The 15,300-nt window shown below is 41.5% G+C and overlaps 1 protein-coding gene across 1 annotated transcript in view; it reads right to left on the bottom strand.

Moving 5' to 3' along the window:
- Lgr5 (leucine rich repeat containing G protein coupled receptor 5) overlaps positions 1-15,300 on the bottom strand; it is a 134,818-nt gene that overhangs the window by 82,578 nt on the left and 36,940 nt on the right. The gene's annotated exons all lie outside the window — the stretch shown is intronic.

Raw genomic sequence — 15,300 nt, forward strand, 5'->3', positions numbered from 1 at the left:
GTTAACAAGCACTCTTCCCTCACCATCCTTTCCTTCTCTTTCATTCTGAGGTAGGGGAAAGGGGGTGTGCACTTAGCTAGGCTCCGCCCCACGGTTACCTGGCAACAGCCAGGTGTGCCTGACTCACCATCAAAGGGGCTGCTTGCCCCCTCCTCTCCTCTCTTTCTTGCTCTCTCGCTCTTGCTCCAGCTCCTTACTTTCTCTTTTCCCATTTCCCTCCTCCTTTCTCTCCCATGCTCATGGCCAGCCTCTACTCTTCTCTCTCTCTCTCTCTCTCTCTCTCTCTCTCTCTCTCTCTCTCTCTCTCTCTCTCCCTCTCCCTCTCCTCTCCCTCTCCCTCTCCCTCTCCCTCTCCCTCTCCCTCTCCCCTACCCTCTAAATTCCCCTCCCCATGTCCCGAATAAACTCTATTCTATACTATACCTCAGTGTGGCTGGTCGCTCATGGGGAAGGGATGCCTCAGCACAGGCCAGCAGAGGCCACCCCGCTTCCCTCACACCTGACTACACATCCACCAAACATATTCCTTCCCTCTTATCTTTTTATTAAACACAACAAACAGGCACCTCACCAATTGGGCTGTACCAGCTGGCCAGCAAGCACCAGAGACCCTCTTGTCTTTGCTTCTCAGTGTTTTTTTTTTTTTTTTTTTCTTTTTTTCGGAGCTGGGGACCGAATCCAGGGCCTTGCGCTTGTTAGGCAAGCACTCTACCACTGAGCTAAATCCCCAACCACGCTTCTCAGTGTTTTTAAATCCAGTTCTCCAGTGGATTCTGATCTGAGATCAGGACCTTATTATCTTCATGTCAACAAACCCTCAAATGCAACTGTTTTCCGCCTCCTTTTCTCTCTATGTACCCGGCTGCTGGCCCTCGGCATTCTAACAGCCCCAGGTCTGTAGCTACCTGCTGTCAGTATTTTCTTTACAGTACTCAGCAGTGGCAGCTGGAAAGATCATGGAGCACAGAACGATCCAAATTATCACTCTGCTTAAAACCCTTCCTAGATTCTTTTCAAACTTTACAAATGACACCTATGGTTCTCAGCATTGCATATGAGTCCCATGTAAGAATCCCTAATCCTCTACCAAGCTTGAATGCTGATTCTGATTTGATCTTTCAAGATTCACAAGTTAATTGACGACTTTAGTTCTGTCTTAACAGTGTTACTGTTAAATAAATCAGTACAAGAATGATAGCATTGACAGAAGGGGCTTTTAAATTCTCTATACGTTCTTCCTTAGCATGCAGTTTGACTCCGAGACTTTGGCTTACAGTGATTTTAGTTTTGTCTTTTTAGATTCAGTAGCATTTAACTCTCTGGCAGATACCCATTTCAACGACGAATCCAGGCTGGGGTTGATCCAGCACTTTTTTTAAGGGATCATTTTTTCACACTTCCAGAGGAAAGCCGTCCAGTGAAATTCAAAATAAAGGGATAGACTTTCATAGTCTTTTATAACACCCCATTTTATGACAATTCTGGTTACTTCTGTTACAACATTTTTAACTACAAATGATGGATCCTAAAATGTTCTTGTTGATGTAAAACAGGAACATATGTAAGTCCCTAGTAGTCTGTGAAATGAATTTTCATAGAGTTAATTACCTAATAAACCAGTACTAACCAGTACAACAAGTAGAAGGAGTCTCGGGCACCTCTCCTTCACCTTCACTTACCATTTGCATCCAAAGCAGCCATGCTCCTAAACACTCTGTAAATGGATCCTGCAGTGCAAAGTTTTGTGTGCCTGCCTAAGAGCTTTGCTCATTAATTTTAATAAGATTTACACTTGTGTTACATGTAGCAACAGCTTATTTAGTTTCAATACAATATAATATTCTATTTTGTTATCATACCACAATATATTTTTGTCTATTTGGCTGTTGAAGGACTAGAGTTGGTTTTTGGTCCATGCTATTATCAGTAGTGATGCTATAGATTATTTTAAACTTGCCTTTTAAAACCCCCAACCACTGGAGGGGGGCCGTCCCTGAAGCTGTAACCTGATTGTGGACTCCATTCCCCAACAGGGCTGCTCTATCTGGCCTTAGGTACCTAATCCTGCAGACACTTGATGTGCCAGGGTCGGGGGATGGGGAGCCCCTTCTCAGAGGAGAAGGGGAGGGGAGATGAAGGGAGGGACTGAGGGTAGGGGGACTGCAGGTCAGAAAGTACTTGGAGGCAGTGTGGAGCTGCTGAGATAAATTAGTGCTAGTTTTAATGGCCCACTGGAGCCAGAACTAGTGAGAGCACCAGAGTGTTGGAACCATTCTGTCCAGTGTTGGAACCATTTGGTCCAGTGTTGGAACCATTCGGTCCGATTTTTATTTACCACAACAGACTCAGAGGGGGCAATGTTTGGTCTATAAACACACACAGGCACACAGACACACAGACACACAGACACACACACACACATTTATAAGCTGGGAGGTAATGGTGTATGCTTTGAATCTCAGCACTAGGGAGGCAGAGGCAGGCAGATGTCTGAGTTCAAATCCTGGTCTACAGAGTGAATTCCAGAACAGCCAGGGCTACACAGAGAAACCCTATCTCAAAAAAAAATGTAGATATACATTTACATGTCTATTTCCCTTTATAGACATTTCAGTTGGGCATACAAATAGGAATGAAATGGTTTGATTTTTGTGTGCTTGTATTTTATTTAACAATATCACATGGCTTTATTACCCTATCAAATAGTTTATGAGGACACTCACTACTTCACCTCTAATTGTATCTTTTTGCTGCCACAAAGACTGATGTGCTTTCTCTTGACTATTTTTGTCACTTTGGCAGTCAACACTAGCTGACTGCAGCTTTAATTGACATTCCCCTGGTAGAGTTAATATTCTCTGAGTGTGACCTAACTGGCAGCATAAAAGCCTTTCAAAGTTCCAGCAGAACATTTGGTTTTACTGGATGACTTTCAAATTGGAGGTAAAACACACTTACTTATTCTTATAAGTCAGTACATATTGAGTTGTAAAGAGGAGAGCATTCCTTCCTCGCCCAACATTACATCTCCTAGGCTCTAAGCTGACAGTGTGCGTTAAGAGTTTTCATCTGCTTTACGAGAGCTGAGCAATCTTGAGCAAGTCCTTGGCCATTTTCTGACTTCAGCCCTCTCCTTCGTGTAATGACAAATCCTATTCCATAAAGTTGTGAGATAGGATTACACTGCCATATGTAAATTACCTCAAATCTGGCCTGGCACATTGTAAGGATTATATCTTTTTTACATATTATTAAAAGAATCTCTTTTTTAAGATTTTTTTAAATTTTGCATTATGTGTCTGTGTTTGATTATGTGCACATGAGTGCAATCGCCTGGGGAAGCCAGTGGTATCAGTCTCTGGAGTTGGAGTTATACGAGACTACAAGCTGCCCGATGGGGTTGCTGGGAACTCAGCTCAGGTCCTTTTCTGGAGCAGTGTTTGCTCTTCACCAGTGAGTCATCCCTCCAGCCCCTGTGGGGGAATCTCTTAGAGAGTTTTGAAATTGTGTCTCTTGCCCATGCTGATACGAAAAGGATAAAACAGTAAGGGTTCATTAATATTTATAATTCTCGAGGCATTTTTAAAATTATAAGGTAATTTAAAAAGATTTAGCATCAGGTGTCCTGTGCCTTGGTATCTTATTAAGTGGCTATTTTAATATCATTTTAACGGAAACTTCAAAAGGACTAAGTATTAACCCAAAGTGCACTTGAAAAATTATATTATCATTCTAACAGAAAAGAATAGAGGTAGTTAATGTGACTAGGTATAAATCTGTGTTACTATGACTGGTAAGAGAACAATTAGTTACAACGAGTTATATGTGGGGAGATGACATTCCTAGAAATCTCATATATTCAGATTGGACTTACAAAATAAGGACGTAAACCAAAGAAAAGAAGTCTAAGCCAAACCCAACCCAACCCAACTAACCAACCAACAACCAACCAACCAACCAACAACCAACAACCAACAACCAACCAACTAACCAACCAACCAACCAACCACCAACCAACTAACCAACCAACCAACAACCAACCAACCAACAACCAACCAACAACCAACAACCAACCAACCAACCAACCAACCAACCAACAACCAACCAACCAACAACCAACAACCAACCAACCAACCAACCAACACCAACAACCAACCAACCAACCAACAACCAACCAACCAACCAACACCAACAACCAACCAACACCAACAACCAACCAACCAACCAACAACCAACCAACCAACCAACCAACAACCAACCAACCAACAACCAACCAACCAACAACCAACAACCAACCAACCAACCAACACCAACAACCAACCAACCAACCAACAACCAACAACCAAGCAATCAACCAACCAACCAACCACCAGAACAGGCAAGTAAGCAAGCAAGCAACAAAACACCACCAGAAAAACAATCTTTTTCTTTTTCTTTTTTTAAATTAAATTTTATTTTTTAACTTGAGTATTTCTTATTTACATTTCGAGTGTTATTCCCTTTCCTGGTTTACGGGCCAACATCCCCCTAATCCCTCCACCTCTCCTTCTTTATGGGTGTTCTCTTCCCCATCCTCCCCACATTGCCGCCCTCCCCCCAACAATCTTTTTCAATACAGATCCAGAAGCCTACAATGTATAGAAACAATGTATAGAAACATTTGTGCCGAACAATGTTTCTATACATTGTTCAGCAAAAATGTCTCTATACTTTCCTGAGAGGAAAACTTTAGTTAGGAAGAGTAGTATTTAGTTGGGCATTTGTGATGTGTGTTTTTCCCCCCCAAATCTATGCCAGCAAATTACTAATGATGGTCACATTCTACGAGGTACAGAAAAGCAAGTTTGAAGTTAGTATAACAGCAAGAACAATATTAAACATAAAGTTGAGTGGTGGCAGTGAATGTCTGTCATACTAGCACTCAGGAAATTGAGGCAGGAAAATCATGAGTTTGAGGACATTGTAGGAGGTGTAGTGAGATTCTCTATATACATGATGACTGTTTCTGTAGTAATTGTGGATCTCTCAAAACTTCTCAAGGGTGATTTTGTATTCCCTGAAGTGAGTGTAGTATTGATAAATTCTGTAAGAACTGTGCTATCAAGCACATCACAAAAATCTAATCATCTAGGATAGTGGTTCTAAACCTCCCTAATGTCTGTGACACTTTAATACAGTTCTTCATGTTCTAGTGACCCATGATCATAAAATTATTTTTGTTGCTACGTCATAACTGCAATTTTTTTCTCATGTTAAGAATCATAATATAAATTTCTGTGAAAGGGTCATTTGACCCCCTAAAGGGTTCATGACCCACACTTTGAGAAATGCTGGTCTAGGATATAGACACTCTGTCTCCTCTGCTTTTTTCCTCTTCATCTATGTGCTTATTTCATAGGCAAAATCATCTGTTGTCTGTCACTTTTCTATTTCTGTGAAGAGACACCAAGAACAAAGCATCTCTCATCAAAGAAAGCATTTAATAGGGGGTTCATTTATAGTTTCAGAGACTCAGTCCATTATCATTGAGGGAGGGAACATGACAGCTGAAAGCTAAATCCTGATCTTCAGGCAAGGGGTTCTGAGACCTCAAAGCCCACCCCTAGTGACATGCTTTTCCTAACAAGGCCAAACCTACTCCAACAATGTCACATCTGCTAATCCTTCTAATCTTTTCAAATAGTTCCACTCCCTGGAGACTAAGCATTCAAATAGATGAGTCCATGGGGCCCATTTTTATTCAGACCACCACATCTGGCCACATGGAATTAACATTGGGAGCGATCACTAGCCTTGGCATTCTGCCTGAGATACAGACCGTTTTTCCAATAGCTTTTTTGAACTTTTCTATATGGTTAACAAACAAATTACCAAAATTCAACAGTTTTAAATAGAACTCAGTATTTTCTTTTTTCCCAGTTTCCTCTTTGTGTTTTCTTAGCAAGACTAATACATCCTTATTCTCTCAATCAACTGATCTAGAAGCCTCAGGCTTCTTTCTTTCATATTATGTCCATTCTCATTTAAATGGTTAGCAGCTCTATTGGCTATATCTTTGACACATTTCCAGAATAATAATATCCAACATTTAATAATATCCAAGTACCCCTCATACATACACACACACAAATGCACACACATATACACACAATTCATTTCTGGACAAGGGGCCTTTTCACAGGTGAAGAAACAGAGACATATATAACAAGTAGTTTTTCTAGGTTAACTGGCCCTTCTCTGGATCCCATGTGCTGGAATTCATAATACAGTTTCTGTTTTTTCCTGGCACAATTCAAATTTAGATCCTTAGAGACAACTGATTGGTTTCACTCTAAGAAGTTCTGCGGATGTAAGTAACTGTCCCAGGAAAGTGTCTCTATAATTTTCTGAACCTGTTTATGACTTGTGGTATCTCTGAAAGACCTGACTTCTCTGCCCGCATCCTTACCTGGATCCCTACTCTGGACTATCTACTCTGCTTCCACATAGCCTTGGGATATCATTCTTCGTCTCCTCCCCATCTTTCTTTCTTTTTTTATTCAATCAAGATGGGGTCTCCCATCTAGCCAAGGCAAACTTCAAACACATTGTATAATCTTGGTTGGTTTCCAAGGTACAATCCTCCTATCTCAGTCTCCTGGTTGCATCAGTTACAGGTGTCTGCCATCATTGATGGCCTGGGTTCTTCTTGAACATAATTTGCATCCTCTGGCCCATGTCAACTCCAGATTCTGGAACTGGAGTCGGAATCCTGAGCTCCCTGCTTGTCTGGGATGGAAAGCAAATGCCAAGGTTCTCTGTCATTCTTCTTTCCCTCTTCCTGGTCTAGCTGAACTTAGTTTAATATTTTATCCCCTGGAGAATATATGAGTTCTACATGCTTCTTTTTCTTTTGATTTATTTGTCTAGAAATTTAAAGTATATAAAGTACTTGTATTGCGCTTATGAATTATTGCAAATTGGACTTTAGGGGTGAAGTAATGCCAGGATGTGGTTGGTGTTAGACTCCCAAGAATCATCTCTGAAACTTATTGTCAAAGATAGCTTGTCTGTATGGTCATTGAAAATGGATATCTGAGTCCTAACGAAGATTCATATTCTAATGCTTGCTTTAGGTATAATATGTGTTTTATTTCTGTGTAGACAAGCAATCAAGTAACTGATTTTGCAACTAGGGAAGGATTTTCAACCTTTTTGCTACTTTTGATATTAGTGAGATTTTAAACAGGGAGTTTCTTTGTTGTGAGCTGGGTGTCTTTCGAATTGCAACACTGTTGGCTCCAGATAACAATGACACCCTTTACAGTTGTGAAAACCAGGCATTTTTCTTCCTGGTGGGGTGTGTCCACTTAACATTTGCATATCGAAATTCTACCTCAGAGAAGCTCTGTACGTGACTGTAATTGGAGTCAGGATCTTAAAAGCACAATTTGGTTAAAATGAAGTTACTGGGCTCTAGCCCATCATGAATTTCACTTGTCATACATGGGAAAACTTGGCATAGACACTACAGAAGAGGACTGTGTTAACGGTGGAAGCACAGGCCTTCGGAAGGAAGCAGCTGTGTGGAGACTGTCTCTTGAACACCCAGCTTCCAGAAGTCTGATGCACTCGACCTGTTTCATAAATCACTCAGCCTATGGCGCTTTGTTATAGTAGCCCCCAGAGGAACAACAGAGGACACTGCCAAGTAAGTGTCCCCAGGGGGGCCGAGTCAACATTGGTTAAGAATTGCTCAACTAGCAGACACAAATCACACATGGCGACCTATTAATTTTGCAAGAAAAAATGAAAATCATGTATCCAAATAGTTTCTCCTTTTACAAAAGAGGGGGGAAAAGGATCTTCTCTGTTTCTTTTTTGGGATCATAAATCCTTCCAGAAGATAATTTCATCACTTTATAATTAGATAATGAAAAGGAGCAGCACAAAGGGCCATAAAGATATTGATAAAGCTATAAAGATATGATGTATACATAATCCTGGGAGTGACTCTGGGGCTGTACTATTGGGTCTCTCTCTCTCTCTGTTAGGTTATTCCGGGCTTGAGGTTATACCGAATGACTATACGATTGGAACAGAAAAGGCTTCCCAGAAACACTTCAAAGAGAATCTTCCAAAGTGTTCAGTGTTCATCGAAAAACCTATTTTATTAAATTCAGACAGAAGTCCTCATTGCATCTCCTATCCGGAATAATAACCAAGGTGCCAAAATACTTCACAGGCCACAAGCTACGATGACGGGGCCCTTCCAGGCCAATGGGATGAAATCTTTTTGTTTTCCCCATAGTCCAGCCGACATCCTGAAACACCTCTGAAGACTCTTATTTATCATTATTAAAAAGAGTAGGCCTCCTGATTAGCAAGTGCTCCGGCCTGGATTTGATCTACAACTCTGAAAAGAATTATAGCACAAAATTTTAGAAAGATTGTACCTTAGACTAAGTCTCTGTACCAAAAAATACTCCAAAATACAGTATCTTAAAGTGGCAGCTTGTTTTTCTTTCACTTGATAGCCCCATATGTACAAGGAGTGGCCCATTGAGTGGCGTCAGTCTGCTTTGCTGTGAATGCGGACCTCTGGGGACCTCCAGGTTTCCGAGTTGCTCCGCTATTATCTGCAGGTTTACACTGTTTGTTGACATTTTCAACTCAACAAGCAAGAAGTCCAAGGCAAGGCGATCTATACTTAAGAGAACATGAAGTTACACATCACCCCTAACGCTATTCTCTTGTCTAAAACTTAATCACTGAGCTCATTTGTTGGGATCTTGGGATATGTAGTTTCCATGCTGACCAAATGGACTGCTAAGCAGAAGAGGGAGTGATTATGAAGTACTGATCCCTGTTATAAATACAGTGTGGTTCTGTGTTGGAAGAAATGGCAGTTGGCCTGTGTACACGTACGTATGATGCTGGTAGAGCCTCTAAGGGGAGAGACATCTAATCTTAAAATGAATAGGAAGATGGTACGTTAAAATGGACGTTGGGGTTGTGTAACTTTACAAACATGCGAGAATAAAAAAAAAATGAAACCATGGGTTTTTAAAAAGTAGATTTGACTGACATCACCCTATTTCCTCCTAGGGTTTCTAAAGGGGCCTGGATGCTGAAATCTAGCTATTTTATGATGGAAGGACAATGTAGGACATATTTGAGAAAGAGACCAGTCTTACTCAGGGTTCCTATTCCTGCACAAAACATAATGACCAGGAAGCAAGTTGGGGAGGAAAGGGTTTATTCAGCTTACACTCCACATTGCTGTTCATCACCAAAGGAAGTCAGGACTGGAACTCACACAGAGCAGGAACTTGAAGACAGGAGCTGATGCAGAGGCCACGGAGGGGGCCTGCTTACTGGCTTGCTTCCCCTGGCTCGCTCAGCTTGCTCTCTTATAGAACCCAAGACTGCCAGCCCAGGGATGGCTCTACCCACCATGGCTGGGCCCTCCCCCCTTGATCACTCATTGAGAAAATGCCTTACAGCTGGGTCTCATGGAGGCATTTCCTCAAGGGAGGCTCCTTTCTCTGTGATAACTCCAGCTCGTGTCAAGTTGACACACAGAACCAGCCATTTCAGTCTCCACTGACAGTACAAATCCCAAGTCACTGGTCAGTCCTGTGCTTTTGTGTCTGACTTTCTTACTTTAAAGTGATGTGGTAAGGGGTAAGTGAGGTAATGTGGGAACGTCTTGCTCCCTGACTGGTTCTAGAAGCATTCTTCTTTGCTGGAGAAGTTGAGCTGGAGTCTTCATGGTCCAGTCCCTTTCTCTGGGTTAGATTTTATTTCCTGTAAACTTGCCCATCCTGTCCATGGTCCAGCCCCAGCAAACTGCCTTTTACTCTTGCACTGAGTCCTGAAGCCAAACAAACAGTCTACTTCCAATGAGCCTTTTCTTCAAGGGCTATGTAGAGTATTGTCCTGGGCTTTTTGTATCCGGGCACAGGTGCTCCTGTGCAGATTTGAGACACTTGAGGTTAAATGCCATGAGGGTGTAGGTGTGGACACAAGAGCATCTCCCTTTGGTTACATCTGTCAGCTTAAGCCTACCTGTTCCTCCATGTCATGTGCTCTTCCTTGCCTGCATCCACTCTTGCCTCTCTTCATAGAATGTTAATATTAAATATAATATTTAATAAATATTATTATAAATATTATACTCCTTTAATACATTCCTTTGGTAATGAACAGCAATGTGAGAGTGCAATAAATATAATATATAATAAAATATTTATATTAGATTCTAAGACAGAACCAGATAATCCCCGAACTGCCTAAAATTCTCTAGATTGAAATTTGCTCTTGGGTGAAATTCAGATCTCTGAGTATGACTCGGAGAATGATTGGCTCCTGCCTACCACTCCACTCTCATCTCACATGTCCTCTTGGTTGCTCCATTTTGGTGATCCCTGTACTGGCTGGTTTGGTGTGTCTCAAGGAGCCTCCCTTGAGGAAATGCCTCCATGAGACCCAGCTGTAAGGCATTTTCTCAATGAGTGATCAAGGTGGGGGGACCCAGCCCAATGTGGGTGGTGCCATCCCTGGGCTGGTGGTCTTGGGTTCTATAAGAGAGCAAGCTGAGCAAGCCAGGGGAAGCAAGCCATTAAGTAACATCCCTCCATGGCCTCTGCATCAGCTCCTGCTTCCTGACCTGCTTGAGTTCCTGTCCTGACTTCCTTTGGTGATGAACAGCAATGTGGAGTGTAAGCTGAATAAACCCTTTCCTCCCCAACTTGCTTCTTGGTCATGATGCTTGTGGAGGAATAGATACCCTGACTAAGACAATTCTCAACACCACAGTTCCTAAATCTCAAGTCCTTTCCTTGCTCAGGCTCTTGTTACACATTCCCCTCCATTCCCAGTGCTCATGTAATCCTACTATCCCTGCCAATTGACAGTCCTCTTCTTGGTGGTTTGAATAAGAATGGGCCCCACTGGCTCGTAGATTTGAAAGCTTGGTCACCAGGAATTGGAACTATTTGAAAGGATTAGGAGGTGTGGCCTTGTTAGAGGAAGTGTCTTCTCATTGGGGGTATGACTTGAAGTTTCAAAAGTTCATGCCAAGTCTAGAATCTTTTCTCTGCCTACGTATCAGACTGCAGATTTCAGCTATGGTGCCTGCCATGATGACAATGGACTAACTCTCTGAAACTGTAAGCTCGTCCCAATTAAATGCTTTCTTTTATAGGAGTTGCTTGGTCATGGTGTTTTTTCATGGTCATAGAGCAGTGACCAAGATACCTCCTTTCCTAAATTTCATTATCCAAGATAAGTCCTTTGCCTTTCCGTTTAAAACAGCTTGCCTTTTATTGTTTCAGGTTCTGTTGCCTGCCTCTGGTTCTTTTTACACCTTCCCTCTGATTATTTTCATTTATAATAGTTTGCAGACATACCATTCTATACTTCCGGTATTCCTTTCTTAGATGCCAGGGGAGTGTGGTGGTGGTACCAAACCACCACCTCTTAGCATGGCTTCTAGCTAATGCTCAATAAATATTCTTTAGTGGTAGATGCTGTGTTCTCCTTTCTTACTCTTTCCTTTCTTATTTCTAGGAAGCATTTTTTTGAATCACTGTGTTTTTGAGTTTTGAAGGATAATGCAGCAGACATGTTTGGGAACACTGGTGCTTTCCTGTGCTCTCTTCACATATTGGCTAAAAGACAAGTTTTGCATTCAGTGTACGTGCTGACCTGTTTAACTGAAAAAGATAACGAATTACTGATAGAAAGGGGACACAATGATGCTTGTGGACCAATCTTTGCATTACTTTCCCAATGACTGCAGAAGATAAAAAATGCAGCTGTATTTTAAACCAATGGGTCATGGAGTGCAGTCTTAGTTTTCCTGTTGAGTAATATGTCAGCCTGCAAAGGTATGTAAGCATTTCCCCCAAAATAGGGATTTTTTTTAATAAATGGAAGATCTTTACAATCCTTGCCTCAATGGCATGAAAGATGTGAATGCAATATTTATAATGCACAGTCTGGGCTCTTTTGAAATGGTCAGGAAATAACTGCTGAGTATATTTCTTCAAGGATTTTTAAGGAGGAACTCAGAAATGTAGTTCTCCAAGAGAACAACCTGCTCCAAGATGAGCCTTGAATTATATTCAACTACCCAAGCACTCAAGTTAAGCCTTTCTTTCCTTTTAGCTGAAACAACTGTTAGTAACTCAGAATGGGCAAGAAAAAGCATTCTCTTTTCAGGAGTGCTGTGGGGATAACTTCGAAGCCTAACTCTCTTCCTTGTTCTTTGACTTCAGAAAGCTATTTTTCGGTTTTGTTTAACTCAGATTCCAGTAGAGGGAGCAGAGTCAACAGCTAGAGAAGAGAGATTTCTAAAACTCCCACGCACAGTGAAAAGATGGGATGAGCAGTTCACTGGAGAGGCATACGAGATTCCATGCTGTCTGCCAATAGCGTAGCTTGCTGAAGGCATTGCTGTCTGTAGACACTCGTCCCCCTTTTAACATCTGCTACAAAACGTTTGCTTTTATGCTGACAGTTGTCCCAAGAGCTGGGGCACACTGATGCATCTAGCAACATCCAAAGGCATTACTTATTGCCATCAGTTCAATAAATTACCAGGCTTAAGACAATGTAAATTACAATCTTTAAACTCTCATAGGAAAGCCTGGTTAGCTATATAATCAGAACCTAAAATGTCAACGTGAGCCACTTCAACTGGGTAATTAACTGTTAGCTGAGAGAAGGTGGGCTGGGGGGGAGAAGGGAGCACTCATCGGTTTAGAGTAAATTTGACTAAAAGGACCCATGTGCAGTGAGTCCATAATGCATATTCACTCTTAGACTGAAACACCCGGGAAGACGAGGAGTGGGCTGCCCCATGAGAAATCAGGTTCACAAAGCTTACTACAGATGAAAAGGCACCACTAATGCCTGCATACATGACAATTCCAGCTGCCCTAGACGTGGGGCGTGCACAGCTGTGCGGCTGTCTGTGGCCGACCCAGGGCAGTTAGTGGAGTAATTTATCAAGGATGATAAGGTTGTTATCCATTAGTATATATCCCTGTCTAATTTTAAATATGCGATCTAACAATATGAAACTTTCGTTATTTCTTGTTTTAAAAATTAAGCGTATGTGTGGGGGCCGTGTTTGCACATATGTCCACAGGTCCTCCAGTGGGCTGGTAGAGGTCAGAGGTCAGAAGACCACTGTCTTGGGAGTCATTTCTCTCTTGTCATGTTCTGGGATTGTGGTATTGAACCCAGGTCATCAAACCTATGTTCCAAATTCCTTTACCCACTAGGTCATTTCACTAACCCCTTTTACTTTTATAAATTAAAATTTTTACTTTAGCTGAAGTGGCACAAATATGTGTGTGTGTATATATATATATAATTACACATAACAAATATGATATATTATGATCATATATATAAACTAATGATCATATATATAAACTAATACATATTTTATTAAAATAATTATAAACCTTATAATAAAAAAAATCGAACACCAAAATGAAAGCCTCAGTATCACCCTTCTTCCTTTGATTCTCATTGCGAAGAGACAGCCATCGTGTTTCAACAATTTGTCCAAGTCTGTAGGGGGTCACTCTTAGTGTCTACATTCCTAGTCTTCTACCAGGGTTATTGCTTATATGGAGTGTGTAGCTAGTGAGAAGATGGCTACCCGGCTGGATGAACTAAAGGATATGTTCATCTGCTCCCTTCCAATGGCCCTCCTAATTTCAATGGTGTCCTGGCCCTAGAAAGGACCTTTTCTAGAGTTTCTCAGTGTTTGTTGACTCACTCCAAGCCATTTTCTCTGCTAACACACTTTACAAATTTGTTAACACATCCCATCCCTTCTAATTTTTCCCCCATTCTCTTTGCTTTTGTTGGGTTATGCTTTTAGTTCCCCTCCGCCCCCCTGCCACTTGAGACACAGCAGCTATTTTTTTCCTGATATATTTCTTAAGCTCAAACCACAAGCCAGTCGTTCAAATATCTTCCTGTTTTAGGTATAATGTTTTATTTTCTCAGTCCATGCCAGCCTGATTAAAAATAGTCACAGTGTATTTATTTATTCCATGATTTTGCTCCTTATTTATACTTAGGGACTTCAATTTCGAACAGAATTTCCTTTCCCAAATCACTCTGCAAGCTCGAGTCTTGGCTGGGAGGGCTCATCTACATGTCAATAGCTAGTCCCTTTGACTAGACTGCCTCTGGTTCTGTGCCCTCCATCCTGTCCTGACTTGTGATGATGAATCACCATGTTAGTGATCCATCAGTCAACTGTTCTAGGAACTTAACTTAGGCTCTTTCTACCTGAGGCCAAGAAGAATCCAGCATTCTATTGATATCTTCGTGGTCAATGCCAGCATTCCTCCTCCTGACCATAATTTCTTCAGTAAAGTCCCATTGCTTTGAGAAACTACTTAGAAGCATGCAGTGTACCTCTATGGTGGTGATTCTCAGCTTTTCTAATGTCATGACCCTTTAATATAGGCCTCACGTTGTGGTGACTACTAACCACAAAATCGTTTTCATTGCTACTTTATAGTGTAATTTTGCTACTGTTATCGATTGTAATGTAAACATCCATGTTTTCTGATGGTCTTAGGTGAACCCTGTCAAAGAGTCACTAGACCCTCCCCCCCAAATGGGTCCTGACCCACAGATTGAGAACCTCTATGTAGATGGACTATTCTCAGGTCAAGGTTGAATTACATAGTAGATAGAACTCGGGGTGGGGGGAAGTTAAAGAATTTACCCAGAATGATCTCACACATTTCTATGGGACTGAAGAACATGTCTTTAATTCATATCCATAAAACTGTCAACACATTGCCATTAGTTGGGGAGCACCTTCTTAGATGACATGGCATTTTATAGCATCACAAGGGGAATGGTAAAAGAAGGTGGGATTTTAGAAAGACTTTGGTTGACCATTTTGTCCCCATTTCCTGACTGATCTGGCTGGGCTCATAGTATACACTGTCCTAACCGAATTTGATCTCCAGCACCCATGCAAAGGTACAGAGGACCAATTCCTTAAAGCCGTCTTCTGACCTGTGTGTGAATGCCATGGCCTATGTACCCACTACATCATGCACAGACATACGTAATAACAATAAAATAAAAAAAGTGTAAAGAGTATAGCCTTCCTAATTACAGAGTCCCCGGTTATCGTTCTGTAATTCAATGGCAAGTTTTCTATCTTATCAGAAAGAATCTTCACAGCCATCGGGGTCTGAACACTTCAGGAAGTAAAATGTCCAAGGAAGAAAGGAGCTCACAGCACGAAGGCATCATTTTCTCAGTCCC

The sequence above is a fragment of the Rattus norvegicus genome, chromosome 7 (genome assembly GCF_021556685.1).
Source record: "Rattus norvegicus strain SHRSP/BbbUtx chromosome 7, alternate assembly SHRSP_T2T, whole genome shotgun sequence".
Taxonomy (NCBI): Eukaryota; Metazoa; Chordata; class Mammalia; order Rodentia; family Muridae; genus Rattus; species Rattus norvegicus.